Below are 26,641 nucleotides of genomic sequence, written 5' to 3'. Positions count from 1 at the left end.
AAGAGCAGGTGAAACCAATGCATGCTATTAGAAGTCAGGATGGTGGTTACCCTCTGAAGGGAAGGGTTGGGGTACTGACTAAAAGGGAACCTGAAAGCTTCTGCCATCCTGGTAAAGTTCTGCATCTCGCTCTGAGTGATTACATGACAGAGCTCAGTATGTGAAAATTGAGCTGGCTAAATACTTAACATGTGTACGCTTTTCTGTTACAATTTAAAAATATCTTCCTGACATAAAAAAGTGTGGAATGGTCAACTTCCTTCCTATTTTTCTTCCCATCTTCAGTTCCCCTCCTCACAGGTAATCCCTGTTATGTACAGAAAAATGCATAAACAATATTTATCTCCAAGATCTTTACATATCTATATAGAAAGAGCTTCCACATTCTTTTCTACTACACTGAATTCCAGTATAAAAGTAATCTTAAAAGTACACCAAACCATGTCATACCTCTGCTCTAAAATCATACAGTGGCTGCCCATTACACTCAATATCCAAATTCTTTAACATTACTTTATGGGACCTACATGATCTGGCCTTTGGCGTCTCCTCCAAACTCACCTCTAGCATTCTCCTAGCTAACTTTGCATTTAACCACACTTGAAGTCTCCCATTTCTCAAATGCTCCAAGGTCATTTCTACCTCAAGGCCTTTGCACTTAATGTTCTCTCCCCTGGAATTCTCTCCTCCCAGATCTTAACATGCATGGCTTACTCTCTCAATTAATTTAGCTGCTCAAATGTCACCTCCTGAAAAAGGACTTTCCTGCCCACTTAAGTCTACATAGCATACATCCCACTCCCACATTATTCTCTATCCCCTGATCCTGCTCAATTTTCTTTCATGGCATTTATAGTTATCTGATATTATATCGATTTTATTTATTAACTACATGTCTTCCCCACCAAAATGTAATACGGCAGATAGCCCTGTCTTCCTTATCCAACATCATATTCCCTTGGATCTAGAACAGTGCCTATCTGTTAAATAAATGAGTGAGTGAGTAGGGAGTAATTAAAAAGAAAAAAAAATTTGTAAAAACATACATACCTTTGTAAGAGCAAGTATATAAAATTTAAAACAAAAAAATGTTATTTATGAATATGTATATATACAGTGAGAGAATAAAAGTGTGCACGGAAATGATACATACCAACCTTAGGATAATGATTCTGATGACCTCTGATGAAAGAAGGAAGAAAGAATCAAAAAGCCTCAGCAGTGTTTCTTTTAAAACTAGATTTGAAGAAAATTTGACAAATCATCAAATATATTATTTTCTCTACTTTTCTGTGTTCAAATATTTCATAGCTGAAAGAATTCACTATTTTTAATTTTTTCAAGCATTATAATGATAACAGAAGATCAGATTCTGTCCTTTACTAGGTGTATGACATGACCAAGTATCACTCTTTCTAAGCCTATTTACTTTTCTGTAAAATAGGGATGATGTTCCTAAGTAATTAAAATGTTAAAGTAATAAAATAATGTATCTGAAGTACTAAAAACACACATACACATGTATGTAATAGATGCTTTATAAACTGAAACATTTTATTCACACATGAATTATGATCATTAGTATTCAAAGGAAGAGTCAAGACTTAAAACTAGCACTGGAAAAGGGGCAGGGACAAACGTTGCACTCATCTTTTAAAATATGGAATGATCAAAAATTTTAAACATGTTTAACAGATTCTTTCCAAAAATGATTTATAACTATCCAAACTGCATGGTATGTGCAAGTAATCTAAGTACTTGTTACCTAAGTCTCAACTTACAAAGTTAAAAAAGTTCATCATAAAAATTCACTAGTGAGTAAGCAAAAGATCTGATCAAGCACTTCACAAAAGATATCAAAATAGTCATTAGATGGTAAAATGGGCTCAACATCATAAGTTATAATAGAAATTTTTTTGAAACTTTATTTCAACAAATATACAAAGCCATCTACTGAAGAGGTATCATTATTTTATAAACCATGAAGGAAGCAAAAGGTGCAAATTAAACTATCATACCATGCTTTCTTATCACTTAAATTTTTTCTTCATAATATCATCTTTCTGCCATCAACACTGTAGGTCTGAAGAGTGTTCCAATATTACCCTAGGATTGTCATTCAAGCCACTGAAACCCATCCTTGAAAGTTTTGATACTGGTGCTTGCTTGATCTTCCCAGAGGGTGTAAATGAAAGAAATGACAGCAAAGGCAGAGTTTGTGCGCATGGAACGAAAACAACATCAAAACTGCCACCTGGTCAAAACCAATATTCAGATGCCATCGGCTGTAAGACACATTCCAATTTCAGAGATGTTATGAGATGAAAAAAACATAGATCTCAGAAGCAATAAGGCAGCTTTTTCTTTCCTCCTCCTCACAAAGTCTTTTCTGATGTTCCCATCACTTCCCGACAGTATCTACTGCTCTCTCTTCTCTTTTGTTCTCATTCCTTTGACTCTTCTCCTTTCTTGCTTCCCCTTTCTCCATTCCTCATAGCTTCTTACACATTCCTCAGTGCTGATTTTGGAGAAGCTTGGCTACTACCTAATGATGTATAAACTACCAAAGGAAAATGAACTTCTCTTTTAAAAGGACCCAATTAGAATCTATTCTATTTTGCTTCATACAGTTCTGCACTTCTTAAATTTGAATTTCTTGTAGTTAGGGAAAAAAACCAATTTTAAAACCAAAGTGCAGATGTCCCTCAACCATACTAAAATTCTTACTAAATAGAGGATTTGTATTATAAGAGTCACTCATTTTCCAAAAGAATTCTCTCCAATATATTTAGGGCAATACAAATTTGGAGACTGAAATTTAAGAAAAATCAAAAGAAAACTAGGGGTAAATATTTTCTGCTCCCAATAAATAGTAGTAAGAATTCATTTTTCAAAAGCACTTATCTTCCTGTACTGGAATATCTCTTGTACTTCAGAGATTTTACAAATGCCATTTTCTGCCTGGGCCACTCTCTTCAAGTTCAAACCACTAATTTCTAGGTCTCTCATTACTGAGGCTTTGGCTTTACCTATCGTCCCAGAGATCTTACCTGGTCACCCCATAACTCTATATAAAATAGGTTTTTCCCAACTTCTAATCCAACATTATATTCATGTCCTTCACTGTACTACCAATTTGTAACTCTTTGTTGGTTTATTTGATTTTTGTCTCTCCCACTAGAAGTGTAATCTTTGAAAAATAGTACTAAGCATATTCCGAGAACTTACTAAATTCATTCAGGTTATTCATTCAAAAGTCTATTTATTGAGGTAGTGTTCTAGGAGCTGGGAATAAAGAAGTGAATAAAAGGGACCAAAATCTCTGTCCTCATGTAGCTTACATTTCAGAGGAAGGGGACAGACAAAATACAAAATAAGTGATAAGTATAGTTTGTTAGGTGAAAAATGCTATGGAGAAAAGCAAAGCAGAGGAAGTTGGATGGGGAGTGCTATAGGAGACGTGTAATTTTAAATCGGGTGGTTGGGCTGAGACCCACTGAGAAGGCACCAACTGAGTCAGTACTTCAAGGAAATAAAGAGTCAACCAGACAGATATCTAGCAGGAAACTATCACAGACAAAGGCAACAGGAAATGTGAATGTCCCAAGGTGGGAGCATGCCTGGAGTACTTAAGGAACTGCAAGACCATGAAGCTTGAGAATAAGTGAAGAAGGGGAAAACAGGTAAGAGCTCCAGATTGGGTATGCTGGGTATGATAAGGGCTTTGGTTTTTCACTATAAGTGAAATGCAGACATTTGAGAGTTCTCAGTGGAGATATTTCATTTTCTGATTTATATTATTAAAGAATTTCTCTGGTTGATTTGTTGAGGATAAACAGGGAGGAGGGGTAGGGTGCACAGCAAAGGTAAAAGCAAGGAGACCAGTCCAAAGTTGCAGTAATTTAGGAAAGAGATGAAGACAGCTTCAACGAGGGTGACAGCAGTGGGATGGTAAGAAGAAGACAATTTCACATGTTTCAGGAGACAATAAATTTCCTGATGGAAGAGACATGGGGAATGTGAGAACAGAGGAGGCAATAATGATTCCAAGATGTCAGCCTGGGCTATCGAAAGAAAAGAATGGGACCTGTCATCAACTGATTTGGGGAAGGTTGACAGAGAAGCTAAAGGAAGGTCAGGAGTTACATTTTACATATATTAAATGTATGAATAAAATACTGTTAAACTTCACCAAGCTTCCATTCAAATGAACTTATATTAATATCAACAAACCAAAAGTCCTGTTCTTACTTCAAGCTACATGAGTAGGGCCTCCTGACCAATTCCCATAAACACATACACAGGCCTCCCTCAAGAGTCTTCCCTAATCAGAGAGACAGACACATAGACAACACACTGCTCATGCCCAGACTTCAGAGGTGAGGTAAATTCATAGAAATAGCTCCTTCACTTTCTGCTCCAACATCTCTAATGGGGAGACAATAAATTCAATATCTCTAATTGCTCCAATATCTCTAATTGCTTCAATACAAAAGGCAAGCAAACCAATCCAAAAATTTCACCCAACACTATCAGCCAAAATGAAATCTAAGCACATCAACCCACACAAATAAATGTGCATACAAGTCACAACCCACCACCATCTCAGCCAATCCTACACAAAAGAATCACAAAAGATGGGGGTTTTAAAGAAACAAATTTCTCATAACCATCCCACAAAATTCAAGTTCATTAGGTTTGAGAATAGGGCCCCACCTCCCATATTTTTAACAAAGGTCTCAGGTCCTACAGCAGATTTAAGAACCAAACCCCTTAGGACCATCTGCAATGGGAGAAAGTAATTTCTTGTGGTGGGTGGAGGTAAAGCTTTAAAAATAGCTTACCCTTATGTTTCTAACATTAATAGTCACCAAGTATCAGCAAGAGCAGACACTCATCACTCAGACACTGTCAAATCAATCCCAGATCCAGGTATACAATTACTACCGAAGTGTAAGCCACATCCATGATTGCAAGCAGAAAAGAGAAAGAAACCAAGAGCAAATCTGCCCAAAAGCTCTCCTAGATTCAGAAATCCTATTCTTTATGGAAACGTCTACAAAAAAAGAGGAAATCCAATCACATGAATACCAAAATCATCTTCCTAGAGAAACACTTATATCACCACTTTCCCCAATTGTGTCTCCCTATTTCCAAAGACATCCAAAGTTCTCAAAGTGGATTTGAAAGCCATTCAAGAGCTGAACTCATGATCCCTGACACTTCTTACAAGTATAATACTCTTGCCTAGTCTCTTTGTGCCCACACAAGTCTCTACTTTTTTATCTCCCACATCCAGACTTTTGTTTCCTAGTTTTTAATCACTCTTTAAACCTCACCTGCTCCTCTAAGTCCTCTAATCAAGCAGAGCCTGATCTAGATGTAGCACTCACCCCCACAGAGCCAGCAAGATTTCCGACATTGCTACCAGATGTGTCTGAGTATGCTTGTATAGGCTTGTAGGCACAGGAATAGACACAGAGCCGGTCAATCTTTACAGCGCTTTCCTATAAATTACAAAATCGTCAGGGGCAAATACGAAATCACTATGTTACAAAATATGTCTATGGAGCACACTTGTGTACACAATATATAGTCCAATGCTTTAAGAAGATGTTCTCCAGATACCTCATGTGTACCCCAGAGGTCAAGTAACCTACTTAGAAGAAAAGGGAATATATATGGCTTTGGGTACGTTTTTGCTCTAGTCATCATTCATTTAATTTACACTTTCAACTCCAAAGAGTGAAAATGGCCAGAGAGTTAAGTAGACACTCAGTGGGCAGAAAGATGTGAATAAACGGAAAGAAAACAAAAGACTAGCTTTGAAATATTTCTGCAGTCTCCCTCTTTTCTTGGGAACACACAAACCAGAATAACTAGATCTCAAGTTATACAGCCTACCAGATAGGATGGTAGGCAGATCCTAACACATCATGAAAACAAAAGTAAACAAAGCAAAACTTGCCTTGAGTACCAGCCATGTTCTTAGATCACAGTTAAATCTGAAAAGTTTAAGACTATTCATAGGCCTCCAGCTGCTATTCTCAGAGAAAGGTGGGAAGGTGACGTTAGTTTTTTTTCTTACTATTATTTTCAGTAATAACAAAACAATATATACAGAAACCAAAAAGAAAAATCCAGTTAAAATTTCACAACAAATGACGCCATTTTCAGAATTCCAGAGTATACCAGTCTGTAAGCTATATATATATGTTAGAGACTGATATACCAAATAATTCAAGAGCAAACCTTGTTTACAAAATGTACTTTTAACAACTAGCTTTTAAGAGTGAATTACAATTATAGTATTGCACACACAGCATTGCCTAATAAGGATTTCTTTCTTCTAAAATATTATCACAACCAAGCTACGTATACAGTAAAAGCTGGAAGAAAAGTTGCTGAAACCCTCTCTCCACTAGAATGGGGCCAAAAATGTCCCCGCCTAGCTGCCCAAGGCAAAGAAAATATCAAAGCTACAGAGTCCAGAACTTGCTGATTATTTATGAAAAACCTAATAACTCTGTAATTACCCCATCAGTTCAAAGTTGTGAACAACAAAAGCTGTTAGAGTATATAAGTGACCTTGAGATTGAAAAACTAGCTGGTTCTAACAATAATCAAGCTTTTAACATTTCTTCAAAAAAATTTTTACATCTTAACCTTCCAACTAGTAAACATACTTCTCAGATCCAGAGTTCTAGGTAATGGCAATGAACTGGATAATGCAATACTAAGAATTTCAATTACTATTATTCTATTAACTTTGGAAGCGGAAAAACAAGGTGTAAAAAGACACTGATAGGCTTTGTGGGATCATTCATCATCTTCTTTGGTGAAGAAAGCATCCTATGAATGTTCTGTGCAGCCTTCTTGGGTATCCTCCTAGACAATCTTTTCTCCAGAATATCCAGACTGGTGGAGATAAGAATCATCCCTCAGGCTGCTTATAAGATTTCCTTTTATAAGACTGTCCCTTATAAAAAGTAATCTTTTCCAATGTCTTTGACCTTATTAGTATACTAGCAATCCCACTGGATATTTGAAGAAATAAACTATTTTGGTTTCTTCTTTGTGCTTAGTACAAAGAACAAAAAAGAGAGACAAGTGACATAGACCCTTCTAGAAGTAAAGAGAACAGAGAAGACATAAACCAGGGGAATAAAGGCAGCTATATCCTAAAGTGTACTCAAGTCAGCTATGAAATGCACCCAAATGTGTGGCTCAATGCCTAAACCAACATATACATCTGGTAAGAATAAATACTGATAAGTCATAAACAAAAAGGGCTTTTTTAATTCAAAGACTCTAAAAACTACCAGTAACATTAAAATTTACATAAAACAATCAAACAATATGTGTGAAATAGATTTTTTTAAGATAGTATTCCAACTTAAGTTACTAAGAAATGAAAAACTGTTTAGTGTTTTACTGCCTAGTCTTCAAAACACTAAGAAGCCAGTTATCTCTGATTTGACCAAGTTACAAATCTGAGTTCAGAGAAAACATACTGCCTCGGTTTAACGCAAAGGACAAAAAAGATCATCACTGCAAATCATAATGTTTGGGTTCACGATGAAAACAGGAAACAGACAGGCTGCCCAGGTATAATTATGGTTATAGTCTAATGTGCCTTCAGGTTCAGCCAAGAATTAAAACCCAGTGAAGAGGGTAAGCAGAATTTACTTGCTTCTACCTTGCTACAGAAGGCAACTTTTAATAATACTCCCAGCAACGTGTTACATAACCAGTAAACAACAATCTGATTCAAACCTCATTAGCAACAACATTCTGCCATGGTCTCCCACTGAAATTAATAACTGACTTTGCCAGAGGGGAAAGAAATGCAACACATATCAATCTACCCATTTTTCTGGCGCCTACCACAGTGAAGCAGACAAGTAGATAATTCCACCAAGTCTGTACAGAATCTACAAAAATATTTTAGCCTTTTCTTTTCCAGTTCACCATTCCCCTCTTCCTTTTAACTAGACCATATCATATGGATGCATTTAAAATCTAAGAGGAAAGTCAGTTGGGAAGGCTCATCTAACTTTTATTGCCTACTTCAGCGATCATCTGAAAGAAATGGAAGTATAAATGATGAGTGGATTTTATTAACAAAAATAAACGGGTAAAGTTTATGCAAAAAAAGCGGCTATGTGAAAAGGAAGGTCACACTAAGGAAGCAGCAATGCAGGGAGGGAAGAAAGGAGGATGCTAGAGAGACAATCATGCAATCAATTATAAAAATTAAATTTAAAAAGTTGAAACATACTATGTACAACCTTTAGCAGATTACATTTTGTTAATGTGTCTCTTATGACTTGTTTTTTATTCTTGTAATCTAGGATTCACTTTGGAGGAGTTACCAAAGAAGCAGTAAAAAAAAAGAATGTAAGATAATTTGGTCAGATCTATAAATAACTTACAGAATTTGGAACACACTAATTTCATAAAATATTCAGATTAGTAAGTGTGAAACTCCCACACTGTGTCAAGGTATTGTTTTCCCCACAACATTGGTATCTAACAGAAATTTTAAACTACTTGGAATGTTACTAATCTACTGGGACTAAGGTTTTCAAACTTTCAGCATTCAAATTAAAATTAAAGACTGATTCTCGCTGGGCAGTTCCGGTGCTATAATTTAAGGAAATTTAACTACTCCAGTTAAAAAAAATAATTTGAAAAACAGCAACTTAAGTACCCCCGTCTCTCAACTTCTGTGAGGACAAGCTACAACCTCCACCTATCCAGTCTCTGTTGCTAGGTAAGAACACTTTTGGTGGTGCTAGGCAACAGGCATGATGTGACAAACCCAACCAGACTTCAAAACTTTTTCCAAAGAAAGATAAGGTAAACAAGACACACTTAGTACCACACCCATGTAAACGCACTGGCAGCCAGGAATGCTTTTTTCCCCCCTCTCTCTAGACCTCCAGCTGGTCAGGAAACAATGTCTCTGCAATCAAGATTGAGATCTGGCCTCGGGTGTTCAGGCATTCCTCACCCCTAGGCTGGCCTACAGCTCCACTCTCCAATGCCATCCAAACCAGAATTGGAACATTTTGTTAGGAAGCGGGCAAACGTCCAAACACCCGACTATCCTGGCCCCAGCTTTTTTTTTTTTTCCCCAACCAAAATCTGTTTTGGCTACTGAGCATGCTCCGACTTAAGACAGGCGCCACATGGGAGTTTTCAAAGCTTAGGCTCCAAACTCCACGTAATAACAGCAGCTGAAAGGGGAAGAGAGGAAAGAGAGAGGGGGAGGGGGACAGACCGGAATATGAATCTGAGTAATGACACTGACGTGAAGGACCCCGGCAGGGGTTGAATACGGTGAAGGCAAATATACTGATTATCGTTGTTCTTACGGCAGAAGTTTACATGGAGCAGACGAAATCTTTACAATGATGAAAATTGGCATGGCAAGTGGCAGAAATCAGGTCTAACTACCAGCCGAGTGCAGCAGCAGGTCACAACTGCCCAGAGTGTAATTCCCACCGATAAGGGTGGATTCTTATCTTTGAAACACAAAGCGACGGCGGCAAGGATTCATCAAGCCACTGGACGGCTTTGCAGCGTAGCCGACCAGGCTGCTCTGCCGAGCGCGGTTATCCTACCAGGAATGTGTATCGACGGTGGCGCTTAGAGGAGGGAGAACAAACCGCTCCTCCAGACAGAAGCGGGGCCAGGGATCCCCCTCGAGGGCGTCCCGAACGCCTCCCTCCACAGTCCAGGCGGTAACAGCGGCGCCGGGACAAGAGCCAGCCTCGGCCCCGCCTCCGGACGCCCCGGCCTCCTTAGCTGGACTGGCCGCACCACCGCCGCCCGCCTGGACTCGGGCAGGCCGGGACTCGGCCTACCTCCCACCCCGCAGGCCCGGGTGGTTTCCGCTCCGGCCGCGGCCGCACGCCCCCGCCTCGGCCCGAGTCCGGCCACTAGGACAGAACCGCGTCCGGGCAGAGCCTGCAGCCCCGAGTCCTGCTCGCCCGCCCGTCCCAGGGCCCCACATTCACTCACGGGCCGGCGGCGCGCGCTCTCCCGGCGCCGTTGCTGCGCTCCCCTCAGCGCAACTTTATTAGCAGCGCGGCCGCGGGACACACGCACGGCGCCCGCTCGCCCAGGACCCGGATGAAGGAGGGACGAAGCCGGGGAGGACGCCGCGGGGCCGGCGCATGCGCGCTAGCGACCGAGTGACCGCTGCGGGACCGAGGAAAGGGGCGGCTGAAGGTAGCCTCCGCGCTTGGCTCGGCGCCCGCGAACTCCAGCTTCCGATCTGCCGGAGGCTTCTCTCGTCCATGGCCAGGCCCAGGAGTTGCAGTCGGCTAGCTCCCACCACACGATAGCCACTAGTAGTCTCCAGTAACCAAATCAACCCATCTTATAAGGAATCCTCTACATGGACAGTTGAGGACTTTCTCAGTTTTGTTTAAAGTGGAAATTAAAACATCTTTAGATACAACTTTGCTACGTTTAACGATTTGTAATATAAATATAAATCCGAGTGAAGAGAGCCTTTCTGTGAAAAAAAGTAGCTGCAGAACAAGCTTCTGAACATCTTACAGCTTCTTAGTGGGTGCAGGCCTAAAACCCCTCCCACATGAAAATCTTGGAGCCTCTGCTGTCCCCCAGCTCCTCTAGCGGTGCCAGACCTTTGAGTTCCCCGAAGTAGGACTGTCCATGTAATGAAACCCCAGTAGTTCAAGATACACCGTCCTGGATGGGTAGGGACACTGAGGTGCACAAGGGCCACCCACAGACAGATCCCTTAACTCCATCTCTCCGGGCAAGAGCCTATCTCTCTTCTCTTAGTTACTGGGGCTCTTCTCAATGTTCCCCCTTCCCCCCCCATCCCCCAAAGTGTCAGCATTTCACAGAAAACGATAGTGGTACCATCTGGTGCACCCACTTTGGAGAGTACTAGTGAAGAAAAACTTTTAAATAATTTTGTTTTTATTGTAAAAGTTCGACACTGGTTTTCCAATATTCCACTACAGATTTACTTTTATAATAAATTAATCCAACTAAAAATCAAAATTTGAGTCTTTTCAAATCCTCTCTCTCATTCCCTAATTCAGAACATCACGAAATCTTAATCACTCTACTTTCAAAGAATATCCCAAATCTGACCATTTCTCATGGCTTCTATTGCTACCACCATGGCCTAAGCCAGGGTCATCTCACCTGAAACACAAATGGGAAGCAGCCATTTTGTTCCAGGCTTCATTCAGCACTGTGTTTCCACAGTGAAGACAGATAATAAATGTGGCAGAAGTCTCTGCACAAAGGATTGTCATCTCAAGTGTGGACAGAGTGAGGGAGTGTAGAGAGCCAGGATGGGGAACCAGAGAGGGCCTGCTCCGATCAAAGGGAGCAGCTACTAGTTCACTCCAGGCAACTGTCAACCGTGAGGAAAAGTGAGAATAAGGACCTAGTGTTGGCAGATCTTATGATTTTTCAAATGCAGCTGGGAATCTGGATTTTAATGTAAAAACCTCAATTTTACATGTATAGCAACTTTTTTCATTCTTTCTTTTTCTCTTTCTGAGACATTCAGGAGGCCAACCCTGCACATGCCAAGTAAAACAATCCATGGTCTGATTTAGCCTGCTGGCCATCAGTTTGCAATGTCAGGTCTATGTCTTAAACCCCTTTACTACTACATAAACTTTGTGAAAGTAAAGTCTGTGTACTTTAATTCTTTGTCACACTCACTGATTATTTGTTGTTAATTCAGAAGTTTCCAGGCCTTGGAAGGCACATATTTCTGGAGCCTGCATGAGTTTACAGCTCCCAGAAGTGCCCATAACCCTGCCTTGGAGGATGCCTTTTTTCCAGAACTGATGTTTGCAGCGTGCTCTGTGGAACATTATAAGACATAACAATTTGGTTTAAATATTTTGTACACTATAGCCACTCCTCACTTCAAACAGCCAGTAAAATCCTGCCCAAAACAAACTGTTTGCTGTCTTGCAGTCACTGTACATATGTAAAGAACAATTTGTGATTACAGGATTCCTTCTGACAATCTCACGTGTAATCCCAAAGCCAACAGTTTTGCTTCCTGAACTATGTGTTCAAATACTGATCAAATCAACCAGAGACTCCAACCTCTCCAGGTTGCTGTGCAAGCTCAGCTTAGGTCTTAAATTGGAAGAGATGATAACATAGAGGACAGGAAGGGAAACTCCTCCTAAAGGACTAAGACATTACCCAGACCTTAAACGGTATCAAAAATCAGATCATGAAAGATCTATATAGTCAGAAAGATTCTCAAACAGCAAATGAACAGGCCTGTCAGAGACACAGGAATGTAGTAAGGAAGTCCCTGGTTTTGGCAATCAAATGGGATTGAAAAACAAATGCAGAACAAGATGATCTGAACAGGTACGTATATATAATCAGTGGGGCATCAAACAAGACAAACTGCTTTTTCAGTTTAGCATTCACCTGATCAGAAAGATCAAATAGAAGAAGTTTCAATACTCTATTTTACTGATCAACAGACCTAATCTGGATAATTTAGGCCAGTGCTTCTCAAGTAGGGGTGACCATGTTCCCCAGAGAACATTTGACAACTTTTTGAGCAATCCTGGTTGTCACATCTAGGAGGGTGGTGTGAGTGATATCTGCTGGGTAGAGGCCAGGGATGCTGCTAAACATTCTACGATACACAGGACAGCCTCCTTGTACTGAGAATTATCCAAATCAAAATATCAATAGTGCTGAGGTTCAGAAAATCTGATTTAAGTTGATGTTTAGGGAGAAAATGAGCCCTTTCTTTAAAGTTTTCCATAACCGGATCAATTACTCATTTGTCGTAAAGAACCAGCTTAAATGTTTCATCTATTACCTATTCCCATGTTGAATTTTGCAGATCCACTAAGGAAGCAATTTATAGGAAATGTGGGACCATATATAGAACAAGAAGAACTGGGGTAATTAATTCAGTCTTTCCATATTTTTAAATATAGGGTAATTGAGGCAAATTGGTTTTGATTTCAATATATTTAATATATATCTCAATTCCACCCTTTGCTGTAGCTCAGAATATTTTTCCCTAAGTAATCAGTGCACTCCCCGTCTACGGGGAGTTCTAACTGGAAGATTGTGGTGATGTTAGAAGGAGTCACCCAGTGTAAAAGCATTAGTGAATGACATCACAGAGATCTACAAGGGACCCTGGTAGCCACTTCAGAGACCTCTCCCTTCCTCACACAGTCATGGCAAGTGGACATCAGAAGAAGAAATGTCTAAGTTTGTGTGACTTCTCTGGACAGTATCCTGGAAACAAGAAAGCTGTGTTTCAGGTTCTGAAAATTCTGTTCCTCAATTGACAAACTAGCCCCACCTCCAACCCTTAATATTGGAAACAGTGCAAGAGGCAGAGATAAACAGGGAAAAGTTCTAAGAGCAAAGTCCCAAAGAAATAATGTGCAAAGACATACCCCACGATCCCAGAGAGAAAAAAAAATCACCATGCCGTAATTTTCAAAAGAAACTTCATGTTAGTTTCTAACAGAATGAGCCAAGGTTCTGTGCCAACCAGAGAATACACTATAGTGACTTTATCCTATATATGAAAGGATTTTTTTCCAATAAAATTTGAGTGTTCTCGTGTGAAATTGATCCCTTAATAATCCACAGGCCCTTTACGTTCACAACACAGAGCTCGAGACTCTTAATGTATTGAAAAAGGGAAAAGGAAAGGAAAGGAATAACATCTAACCCCACTGCAAGCACAGGAATCTCGCTGCCAGAGACTCCTTGAAGCTTCAGGGATGCATATCAGAGACTCCATGAGCCCCCTGGAATTAATATGCATCTTTTTGTATATAACCTACATACAAATTTTCTGCAGAAAAAGCTTATAGCTTTCATCAGACTCTCAAAAGATTTGCTCGCCTCCAAATGTTTGTGGATGTCTAAAGCAATGGTTACTTTACACGGGGTGTAAATTTAATGTGTCCATTTTAAGTGACTGTTTCTTCTTTTTTTCTGAGCAACATAATTGGGAGATTCCTCTCTAGGGAAAGCTGCTTGATGTAGAGCGTAGGAACCGGGCTTGCCTGTCTCCAGCCATCTGCTACATTAAAGAAAGCCTCCTATGGCTGTGATCCAAAACACAAAATTAAAAGAGTTGCTTGCACCCAGAGTCATAAAACAAAGAGGCTTTCTAAAGCAAGGTTTGGAGTGAACGCTCGTTTCTTTCTGACTTAAGCAGCATCTGTTCCTCCTGCCGGCAAACACCCTCCAAGTTAACTCAGCTGACCTCCCCAGTTCTACATTCTCAGTTTTCATCCTCAGACATGTAGTCTCAGATGAACCAAACCACATGTGCACTCTGCCACAAATCCAGAGCGGCAGGTGAAAATCTGGAAGTGTTATGGAATTGGGGAGAGGGAAAGGAGACAGAAACTTCTCCTTCTCCAGGATGCCCTTTAACTGGATAAAATCTTAGTCATGAGAACTCTGAAGCTAGACTTCCTGGTTTGAATACAGACTGTCTTGCTTACCATGTATGTGACCTTGCACAAATTTCTTAGCCAATCTATGTCTCGGTCTTGTCATCTGTAAAATGCAGATAACAGTAGTATCAACTTAATAGAATTATTATGAGGATTAAATGAATAGAGACTTGTTAGGCGCTTAGAACAGTGCCTGGCACATAGTAAATGATTATTTAAGTGTTTGTTTTAAAAACATGCATCTTCTCCAGCAATCCATAAAATATTCCTAGCAAATTCCCTTATTATGTAAAACATGTATTCATTTTACTAGACAGTAGACTCCCTTCTCTTCTTACTTTAATAGGTCATCTCATCCACTCTTAGGCCCCTGGTACTATCTATGCAGACAATTCCCAAATTTCTATTTCCATCTTGGACTTGGCTAATGAACTCCAGGCCCTTGAACTAGCTTCTTAACGTCTCTGCTGGACTGCAGTAGTTGTGGATTTTGTCTGTCTGTCTGCCCTACTTTCCAATCCCCTTTCTCCTGCTTTCCTTGTGATAACGTTCCTTTTCTATTTAACCACAGGACTAGACACCCCACCCAGAGACGGGTACATGACTGAGGAAGTTATCATAGTTCCCCACTAGCCAGGCCACTGTGATTGGTTCATGGATGGGCATATGACTCAAGCAAAGTAACGTGTGTCATCTCTTAGACTGATGTATGGATGCTGAGAGAGAAAAGTATTCCTTCTTACTGTCATTGCTAAGCTCAGGGTGATTCTGAGGCTCCCAGGGGCCATCTTGCCACCATGTAGAGGGAGTTTGCTTGAAAATGAAGCCAAAAGAGAGGCGCTGAGCTGAGGTATAGAGGACAGTGCCCTGACCAAATCTCTTGATCTGTTTGTACCTGAAGATCTAAAGATTCTCCTTAGACTTCCCAATTACATCAGCCTATATATTCAGCTCCAGTTTAAGTTCGTTATGTGTCTGCCACTTGTAACATCTGCCCTTGGCAGTCTGACTGGATTTAGCAGGTCCAACTGTGAACCCCTGCTGTTTGTCATTCTTCCTGCCTACTCTGGTCTTGCTCCAGTCTTCACCATACTGATGAATGGCAGCTCTGTCCACATAGTTGCTCACACCTGACAATCATCTACGATAGATTGGATTATTGTTCTAAATATTCACTCCCTCCCTCTTGTGGAAGGAGTACACACTATACATCCATGCCCTTTGCCACGTGACTCTGCAGTAACTTCCCTTAGAAAAGGTGGAGTAAACATCTTTGCTCCTTTGATACTGACTTTGGCCATGTTGGTTTTGAACAGCAGACATGACATGAGCATCAGTCTTCAGATGTACTTAGTGATTTGGCTTGGTCTTACGTGCTTTAGCCATCTGCCATTAGAAGAAAAGACCCCAGGTAGCCCTTGGTCCAAGGAGGATGAAAACACACATACGGCAGAACTGATTCCAACTCAGACTGGAGCCTCGCTCAACAGACCTGCAGCCTGAAGCTCAGCTACCTAAGTGCATTCACAGACTCGTAAGTGAGAAAAAGTAATGTTTGTTGTGGGGACAACAAACTGAGAACTGAGATTCCGGGGTTGTTTATTATGCTACAGTAGCCAACTAAAACATCCTTCAGTTCTCCTGATCTCTCACCCTCATTTATTTATTCACTTATTAACTCCATCTCTCAATAATGTGACAGATATTTATTGAAGGCCGATTATGCATCAAACATAGTTTGGGGCACTGGGAAAAAGACAAACAAAAGAGACAAAAGCCCCAGCTCTGAGAGAGTAAACAGATCATTTGTTAAATTATGAAATCGGGTAAAAGTTAGTACATCACATGGTAATGAGCACTTGGTAGAAAAAGGACACCATGAATGGGATTTGGGGGAAAGAGTGTTGGGAGGAGGAGCAGCAGTGGCTGCTGTTTGCACGGAGTAGTCAGGGTTAAATCAGGTTGTCCTTCCACTTTCAGTCCAGCATCAAGTCTGATCAGTCCTGCCGGCAAGCTGTATCTTAACTCTCTCCACTTCTCTCCCCGTCTACTGTCCACGGATAATCAGGTCCACATCCAAGTTCACTTTTCACCTGGACTATCGTCTGCTTCCACTCAGCCCTGCTCCTATCTCTTTGTCACCCAACAGACATTACATGTTGAAAATGGAAATAAGGTTATGGTAACTCTCAAAGTAAAGCTCTTCAAGGTCTTCCCATTGCATTTGGGATAAAATCTGGGCCTTTATCATGGCCCTGCCCTAGGTGACACGGTCCCTGCCACGGCCAGCACTCTCACATGGACCTTGCAAACACTAGCCTTCTTTCTGTTCCTCACATGCCACAAGCTACTCCCCAACTTAGGGCTTTATGCCTGTGGTTCCCTCTGCTTGTTCTTGCTCTCCACCTTGGTAACTTCTGAAAGGCCTTGCCCACCACTCCTCACCTGTCTCACTCCTTATCAACCGAAGTCTCAGCTTAAAGGTCACTTCCTTACAAAAGCTTTCTCTGCTACCTCCACTCTAACTGCCCCTCCACTCTGTCTAGATTGGGTCCCCCCAGTATACACTTCCAAAGCATCCAGCCCTTTCCCATGTGGGACTCTCTTCTCACATGTCATGACTTGATCAAAGTTTATATTCCCCACTGGAATTAAGCTCTTCTTCATAGTTGAATCCTCAACACTTAGATGAGGGCCTGGAGTGCTGTAGGCCTTCAATAAACAGTCACTAGATTTTCTGCTTCAATTTTGGTTTTACATTTGCTCCTAGAAAAATCCCTTCGTTTGCATTTAATTTTTAAAAAATTCCTAGTCAAATTTTAATATGTAGTAGGGTGTCATTGCTCCCACTTTGCAAGCAAAACTCAGCCCCTAGGTTTAGCATTCATTCATTCACTTATTTATTCAACCTAAATACTTATGTAGTACTTCCTGTGTCCCTGGCACTGGGCCAAGTACTGGGAATACAGAAGTGAGTGGCATTTTCTTTACCATGGTGAAGCTCACAGTCTCCAGGAAGATGTTTGCTTGTCTTCTGTCTTCAAGATCCTTACATACTGGATGGAAGAATCAGAAACCAGAAAATCAAAATCTGTCATTTCAAAGCTGTCAGCCCAACTGTTTGCAATGGAGAAGACTTTTCATACCTTTGAGGATCCCTTGTTTTGTAAAAAGCTTCCACGTATCATAGACCACTCAATCATGGAGATGTGAAACAAAGACCCTTTTCTGAAATGGAGCTTTTAGTGTTAGAGGGTTAAACTATTCAGTCTGATCATTTGTAAGGTAGTTTCAGGCAGAGTTAGATCCCCCTAAACTACACCTCCTGAAATGTTTTATTGCCAAGTATGAATTTAAAAAAATAGCTTTACAGTTTTTATAAAAACAGTGCATGGCACAAAAAGAGTAAAAATTACTTGAAATCACACAAACAGAAATAACCATGGTTAACAAGTGATGGACCATCTTGCCAGACGTCTCTCTCTTCATACATATAATGATAAAAGCTAATATTGATCAAACACATACTTTATGCTAAGTACAGAGCAGTATGATTTATATATTTTATTAAACACCACAGTCAACTTACAATGTAGTTGCTATTACTAACACTATCATCCTCCTTTTTCTAAATGAAGAATCTAAGGCACAGCCATTAAGGAACTCGCTGTGGTGAAGGCACGTGTGTCTACAGCCTGCTTGGGGTTACAACTCCTGGAAATATTTCTAATTCCATCTTGGAGGGTGCCTTTTTTTAAAGAACTGGCATTGGCAAAATGCTTTGCTGCTGGTTGAGAGAAATAACAGAATTTGGTTGAAATATTTTGTACCTAGGCCCCATTCCTCATTCTGCATGCTTTGTAACATCTTGCTTTCTCTGCTTTCCACAACCCTGTCCCTCTAACTCCTCCTACTATCCCCCTGTGCCACTCGCGTGTCCCCAGTCACCAAGCTGGTCTCTTTGCTGTCCCCGCTCCTCCCAACTCACCATCACATTCCCATCAGCACACCTTTGCTGTCACAGTAACCTCTGTAGGAAATGGACCCTCCCGCAGCCTGTCCCATCTTTCCCTCTCAGGCCAACTTAAATGCCTCTCCTGCCTGGTCCTCACCGATCTCTACTTAATTCTTGGCCCCATGAGAGGTACATAAGAAGGAAGAGATATGCAATGGAGAGATGGTGGGAGGTAAGGGGTTTCACAGCCACTTTACAATAAGGAAATGGAGACTCAGAGATGTGACAGCAGTTCCTGGGTTTATACAGATTGTCAGTAATGGAACTAGAATTCAAATCCGTCGAGTCTGATGCCCAAATTCCTAACCACTGTGCGATACTGCCTGCTCACTTGATTTATTGAAAGAGTCTAAAGTCTTTCATCACCCCAACAAAACGGTTCTTGTGAATCCTATGATAATAGTCAAGGAACCACAGTATTCTATGAACTGAGCTGGGAAAAAAACCTGGTTACTAAAAGAAAGAAAGAAAGAAAGAAAGAAAGAAAGAAAGAAAGAAAGAAAGAAAGAAAGAAAGAAAGAAAGAAAGAACGAAAGAACGAACAAATGAATATGTCGCTGCACACAACTGCAGTTTTTAAACTGAATATGTGTCCTTTGGTGATGGTGAAGTCACACAGAGCAAGTAGGTCATAAAATTCTGTGTTTATTCTAACAGTCAGGTAAGGGCCCTAAGCAAGCTCAAAAGGCCCTGGGTGAATGGAGTTACTGTTCCAACATGTTTATCTTGAAGTGTACTGAAACCTATTAATTCTATTTGTATAATGACTAATGCCTCTGTGGCTGTATCATTTACAATATGGTGGCATTACTAATGTGCCACATTAAAGGTGATCTGAACTGATGAATCAAATCAGTTAAGCTCCTCTAAGTCAACTCTGGCTACCCAAGTCATGTCGTTTAATGTTTCCACTGCAGAGAGGAGCTGTGGTAAGCAGCCCAGGAGAGGGTTGATCTCATCTGTGCTGCCTCCACAAACCTGTTTTGGTAAGAGCACTGTCACATTATGTGCTAAAAACCAGAGTTCACTATGTGCTAAAAACCTTTTAAAAATGAGGTATGAAGTCAGCAAAGTCGCCTGCCTTGAGTGTGTCATGGACCAAGTAGTGGGGGCCCCCTGATAAAAACAAGATGTCCGAGCTCCAATGTGGTCCTGGCTATGATGTCAAAAACCATCTGGGCGGGCTTCTGGTGTTTAGGACCACAGGAAAGAAGTCTGTTTGTCATATAGGTTAAAATATTTATTTTACTTGCTTATGATTGCTGGATAAGTTTCTATTATACACCAGGCACCATAATGGTAAGGAAATCATCCCATTCATTGCCCTATTTATTCGTGAAAAATAAGGATATTCAGAGATAAATATATCAACGCTTGCCTCTCTCCTTGACCCTTCCTTCTTATCTCTTCCTTTAGTCAGTTGTCTATCCTGATCTCTGCCTTCATGATGGAAACCTCCTTTCTGATTCATTGATTCACTCAACTAACATTTATGGAGGGCTGGCTATGTGCCAGGACTTGGGCTAGACACTGGGAATGTCTTAGAGCACAAAAGCAGGCAGGGCCCCTGCTCACATGGAATGCAGTCAAGTCAGGAAGACAGACGTACATCGCTCCATCTCTAGTCTGCCCAACTAAGATGGACCCCAAACACCCCCTTTATTCTTTTGATCAGCATTGCCTGAGCTAAACTTTTCAACTGCAAAATCTTTTTCCTCTCTCTACTCAGCATCACATGACTGGAATTCATCTTTGAGGTCTATAACCAACCTCAGGGAAATAGGTACACTCACTCCTCGCTTGCTTTTGTCGTTTTTGCAATTTTGACATAGCCATAAACAAACTAGAGTAACCAGAGGCACCCAGACTCCCAAGCACCCACACCTGCATTGACTCCTGAAAGGTTCAGTGGTGCTGGCAATTACCATTGACTCACAAACAGACCATGCCTTTACCTGGCTGGGATAGGTCACCTTAAGGACCCCAACGATTCTGAAACTGCCAGGATGCATGAACAATTTCAACAGCAGGCTAATGTGCCACAGCTACGTGAGCGTATCAGGCAAACAGACGCTACACGCAGGTTTCCGTGCTGAGTGGTTTCTAGCTGCCACCTCTAGAGACTCATAACAGCCTTAAAGAGGAACCAAAGAGGTCCTTTTTTTTTTATCTACACAGCACACAATGAGGACAAACACGCAGAGAGAAACCCATTTCTCATCCACACCCTTGGATTGTTCTTACCCCTTAAAACTGAAAGGGAAGGATGAACTTGAGCTACCCATGGTAAAGGAAGCATATTGCAAGGCTATCAGGCCATGCAGTGTGGCAAGGGATATGGCAAGCCATAAAGTCACTCTGGTCCCAGGGCTACCCAGGGAAGGGTAGCGACACATCTGTCCAATTCTTTGCTGCGGTGCCTGGTATGTAGTGGTGCATAGCCGACCCACGGTAAATGTTTGTTAATTGAATCCTAATGTAAAATATACAAAAGGCAATTTTTGCTCTTATTACCTTGAGGGAAAAATCTAGACAGGACACCCCAAATTAATAGGGAAAACAATTCCATTTCTACAAGTTTTTACTGTAGATATTGATTTCTTGGTGTGTGTATGTGTGTGTAGGGGTTCCTCTCCTCTTGAGGGATCTAGAAAGGCCCTAGGAGTAAACAGACTGGTTCAAGATCGTAGGGTGAATTATGTAGACCTTCACTTTATGAAAGCATTGGAAATGGCGCTTCACTCACCTCTGAACCTGGAGGAGAATTCTTGCCACAGTTGAAATGACAGTAGAGTGAAAGGGCCCCTAAGAGATGGTGCTGTCCCCAAAAAAGAAATACTACATTCACTTGCCCTTTCCCTGCAGCCGGGGTAGGACTGGACTGTTGGTGAGGTCAAGTTTTCCTCATCCTCTCTGGCCTGGGGAAGGGGACCCAAGGGCCTGCCCGCCCACTGGCTTGCAGCTCACCTGGAGGTGCGGGCTCTCTCCAGGCTCTCTACAAGGTGGGGCCCATGCTGTGTGCAGAGCTTTGGGCACTTTTGCACATGGACATCTTGTATTTTATTTCATCTTCCAGAAACCCACATGCCCATGGTCTCATTCCAGTCTGATCATCTCACAACCCCAACAGGGAGAGCTGGTCCACGGTGGTCCATGAACCATGAATGAAGGTGGCAGACCAGGAAGCTACCTGTGCGTTGGAAGGTCTCTGTGGGAGATACTGGCTCCTCTGAAGCAGAACTCACAGAGAAGCGCTTTCTACCCCCTTCTGCTGTACCACTCCTCAGGCCAAACAGCTCCAAGACTCCAGTTCCATGAAGGTGTCTTCAGATACTCACGGCACCTTTTCTTGCCTGGGTGGCTCTTTGGATCTGATGGGAGGTTGGCCACTGAGGAAGATGTGAAGAGAAAGAGGGCAGGGCCAGGCTGGGTAGTGGAGGCCCAGGGGGCTTGAGAGAGTCCTTCCTATTCCCCTCCTGTTACTCACAGTCTGGGGGGAATTGGTCAGAGGGGCCTTCGAGTTTGATCTGGGACAAAGAAAATAAAATGGTGGAGTAAGCACTGGGTCAGGAAGGAGAACCGTGTGATGGGAGAGCAGACTTGGAATTCAGGAGGTGAGAGTGAGGAGGACACTGTGGCTCAGAGAAGGGTGGAGGTCAGGCACAAGTGGTGTCAGGAAGAGGGTGTTTAGAGTCCACCAGGAGGAAAGGAACCAGGGTCTGCAAGGGTGAGAGGAATGTTGGCAGAGAGAAAATCCGTGAGGCTTTGAGTTGGGAGCTCTTTGGGTTCAAGAGGGAAAGGATCTGGGAGACTGAGCCCATGGGCAACAGCCCACATTTCCTGAGGAAGGAAGAAGGCCCAGGAGTCCAGACAAGGAGTGCACAGGACGGAACCAGACAGTCTGGCATGTCAGGTTCCTGTCCAGTAAAAAGGACAAAGATTAAAACTAGACTGTCAAGTGTATATTTTTTACCATATTCATTTCAGAGCCTCTTCATCTTGATTTCTCACTTTTTAAAAAATTATGGTCAGTTTTTAATATTGTGTCAGTTTCTGGTGTACAGCAATGTTTCAGTCATACATATAGATACATATATTCCTTTCATATTCTTTTTCATTTTAGGTTACTACAGGATATTGAACACAGTTCCCTGTGCTATACAGAAGACACTTGCTGTTTATCTATTATATATACAGTATTTAGTATCTGCAAATCTTGAACTCCCAATTTATCCCTTCCTACCCATTTCACCCTCTAGTAACTGTAAGATTTCTACATCTGTGAGTCTGTTTCTGTTTTATAAATGAGTTCATTTGTATCTTTTTTTTTTTAGATTCCACATATGAGTGATATCATATAGTGTTTTTCTTTCTCTTTCTGACTTCACGCAGAATGACGATCTCCAGGCCCATCCATGTTGCTGCAAATGGCATTATTTTATTCTTTTAATGGCTGAGTAGTATTCCATTGTATAAATATACCACAGCTTCTTTATCCAGTCATCTGTCAATGGACATTTAGGTTGTTTCCACGTCTTGGCTATTGTAAATAGTGCTGCTATGAACATTGGGGTGTATGTGTATTTCTGAATTAAGATTCCCTTTGGATATATACCCAGGAGTGGGACTGCTAGATCCATACTGTTTTCCGTAGTGGCTGAACCAAACTACATTCCTACCAACAGTGTAGGAGGGTTCCCTTTTCTCCACACTCTCTCCAGAATTTACCATTTGTGAACTTTTTAATGAAGGCCATTTTCTCATTGTTTCTTAATTAGCAGGCACTTGAGTCAATTCAACTCTTAACTCTCTCCCTCAGTAAAGGAATGGATAGTTAGTAAAAGGAGGGGTCCAGCTCTGTGAGAGATACTTCAGTCTTGAAAAGTTCATCCTCCATCTATTTCCAAGTAAGATATTCAGAGGCCCTGAGTGTATGCGTGCATGAGTGTGTGTGTGTGTGTGTAGGGGGTAGTGGTGCTGGTAGTCATGTGTATCTCCATAAAAATCATTTCTTTTCCCTCTCTCACTGCCCCCTTCCCAGCCCTGTCCACTTCTCTCCATTCTCTCCATCCTCTCCCACTAGAGGGTCTACCAGAGTGTTCCATCCCCAAATGCCTCCACCCTTGTCCACTCTTACTCACCTCTCAGATCTCAGCATCAATTCCTTAAGAGAGCCCTTCCTGAAGCCCAGACTAAAGCGGTTCCTTCGTTCTAGGTTTCCACAGAACTTGTTTCCTCTTTCAGAGCACATCCATCCCTTTGCTATAATATACTCAGGATGGTGATTGCTATGTTATTATATACTCAGGGTGCTGATTGACAGTCATCTCCCTTGTTAGTCTGTAAGCCCCATGAAGTTAGACACATCTGTTGATGTTCACCAGCACCCCTGGATGCTCCCACTGGTCCACAGCATGTGTTCCCCTTCCCCATGACTCACACCCATTAGGATAGGGAAACAAATGCTCTGGAAATCCAAAGAAGGATCTAATGCCCTTTTCTGTGGGATGACTTTTTAAACGTTTGAGGGTAGTTCACATGACAACCCACACTTCCCCATCTCACCTCCATAAATCTTAATGTCAAAAAGCCTCATGTGAGAGTTCTGACTTTTCTTCAGAAATATATAGTAAAATGATGAAAGCTCTCAGAGATCAAAGGACATGCCACCTTTTCTATATGTCCAGTTATCTTACGGAATCAAGAGAAGTATGTGCTCTGTTCCTCAAGCTCAGGCAGTGGTAGTTCTAGAGTTTCAATGATGCTTTGCTGGGGAGGAGGCCCCCTTGGCGGCGAGAACCCCCAGAACATGAGGAGCCACGAGCAGAGCCTGCCCAGTCATCTGGTTCACAGAACTGACGGTCCCCACTGTACAGTTAGTCTAGCTCACCTAGAACCAAAGTTTTAAGAATTAGAGAGTCATAAGGGGAAACACGAAAGTTTTTCTGGGCCTCTGGGAGGAAGGGAAGAAGGGAAGAAGGGAAGAAGAGAAGAAGGGAAGAAGGGAAGAGCTGCTGTGCCGAGTTCCCACCCTGTGAGATGAATCAGGTCCTCAGGAAGCCCTTCCCTCCTGGCTGGCTCCAACCCAGATCTGCCCCCTGGGGGAGGCGGCTCTGACCTTAGACTCCCTGCCAGCCCCATGGGAGGGAAGGGGAGGGGGCTGTCCTGGCATCCAGACCTGACTAGCTGCTCCTCTGCTCTGAAGATGATCGGCGTTTGCTGTCCTCAGTCAGGGAACAGATCCTTGAGCTGCCCGTGCTCCAGGTCTAGGAAAACTGGATCACTGCTTGCCAAAGATCTCACCAAAGAGCCCAAATCAAACCACCTCTCCAGATCCTTGAAACTGCAAACCAACCCTCCAACCTAGCTGAATGCCCCAAGGCCCCTTAGATTTATCTACCCTCAGGTTTTTTGATGTGCATTTCCTGAATCATCTTTACTGTTTTTTTTTTTAAATTCAAAATTCATATATCTTCATCTTGAAGGAGTCAAACATTATAGAAAGAAATAGTGAAGAAAGTGCAAATCTCCTGTATTCTCCCCACCTCCCCCATCAAGGTGACAGCCGTTAATAGTTCCTGGTGTATTCATCCAGATCTTGTCTCTATGCATATGCTAACACAAGGGACTCCACTACATTTAATATTTCACAATCTAGTTTTCTACTAAATACACAGTGGGAACCTTCCTGTGCCACTCTATTCTATACACTAAATCACCTCAATATTTTAAACAGCTTCTGTGAATGGATTTTGCATGTTCTCTCTCTCCCTTTTCTGTGATTCCAGACATGGTATAGTGAGCATCCTCACAGCTTTGCAAGTTGAGATGGGCACATGGGCTGTTTCCGATTCCTTTCCTCAACTGGCTTGCTGCATCACCAGTTTTGTGCCTCTGCCTCTGTGCAGGCATCTGCTTGTTTCTCCACAAGACAGATTTCTCAAAGTAAAAGCTCGGTTAAAGGGTAGGTGCATCCTGAGTCTTGAAGTACTGCCAAATTGTGCTCTCAGAAGGCTGTGCCAGTTTTCACTCCTCCTGGCAGTGTGTGAATTACTCAGTTGTGCTTTAATGTTGTCCTTGGCTTTACTGAAGGATGTGCTAAGACACAGCTACACGGACCCGGTTCCTGAACTTGCCATGGGATTTGTGCTCAGCACAGTATGAGCGACATCATTCAGCACCTGTCATGAAGCCCCAGGTGAGACTGCACACGAGGAACGAGAATGTCCAAGGAAACTTCTGAGAAACCCTGAGAGACAGACATGGGCAGGATGGAGAAAGACAGACAGACACACAGGTAGGCAGGGAGAGCCCTGTGTCCTCTCTCTTATCCAAGATGCTTACCATTTTTTCTTACTGGATGTTCTGCACCCCACCACCCCGCTCAAAACACACACACACTCAATCACTATTCCCAGTTTCCTGTGCCCTGGACTCAATCAGTTATCCAGATAAATGGTCCAAGGCTCACTGAAGATTCTATTACATTGTTGTTTGGCTCTGCAAGTGTACAAACTTGCCATGAGCCTGCAGTGCAGTGTGATTGTCAGGTTCTGGAAAGAAATGGCATCTTGATTGGTTAGATATCAGCTGCTTTGTGAACCATTGTGTCTTTAAAATCCTCCACTGCTCTGTCTACGCAGCCTACCCATCTCTGTATGATGCAGGGCTGCTGCGGGAAGAATGAGTATTTGATCCATGTAACCAGAAAAGATTAGAAAAAGAAGCAAAGTATAAGCCCATCCTGGGCCTCTGGCCATAAGCTTTACAAGACAAGGGAGCCCTGAAAATAATAATTCACATCATACAATAGTTCACATTGATTCAGTACCATTCCAAATACATTTAATATATGTTTTACATATACTTATATATAATACATATATTATATATATATATACATACACATATACATACACACACACAGCTTAATTCTCCTATCAATCTTATGAGGTATGAATTATTTTCGGAGTCCAACCTGAGTGAAGCAGGCAGTCTGATCCCTTAGCTCACTCTGCCATGCTCACCTAGCTGCACATCACGTCTCTCATTTTATAGAATGTTCCAAGTATACCATCTCATTTGATGTGCAAACAAAGCAAGGCTGGGAGTCTGGGAGGACAGATATTAATGTGCTTATCTGATAGAT

General features: G+C 41.9%; 1 protein-coding gene across 3 annotated transcripts in view; it reads right to left on the bottom strand.

The window, feature by feature from the left end:
* SMAD5 (SMAD family member 5) overlaps positions 1–10,187 on the bottom strand; it is a 40,423-nt gene extending 30,236 nt beyond the window's left edge. For all 3 annotated transcript variants that reach the window (XR_006720578.2, XR_006720579.2, XM_010971652.3), the window contains exon 1: positions 10,030–10,187. The gene's annotated coding sequence lies outside the window, so the exon portion shown is untranslated. The remainder of the gene's footprint in view (positions 1–10,029) is intronic.
* Positions 10,188–26,641: the final 16,454 nt, after the last annotated feature.

Source organism: Camelus bactrianus, chromosome 3 (genome assembly GCF_048773025.1).
Source record: "Camelus bactrianus isolate YW-2024 breed Bactrian camel chromosome 3, ASM4877302v1, whole genome shotgun sequence".
Classification (NCBI taxonomy): domain Eukaryota; kingdom Metazoa; phylum Chordata; class Mammalia; order Artiodactyla; family Camelidae; genus Camelus; species Camelus bactrianus.
This window is presented reverse-complemented; position numbering and strand designations above follow the sequence as displayed.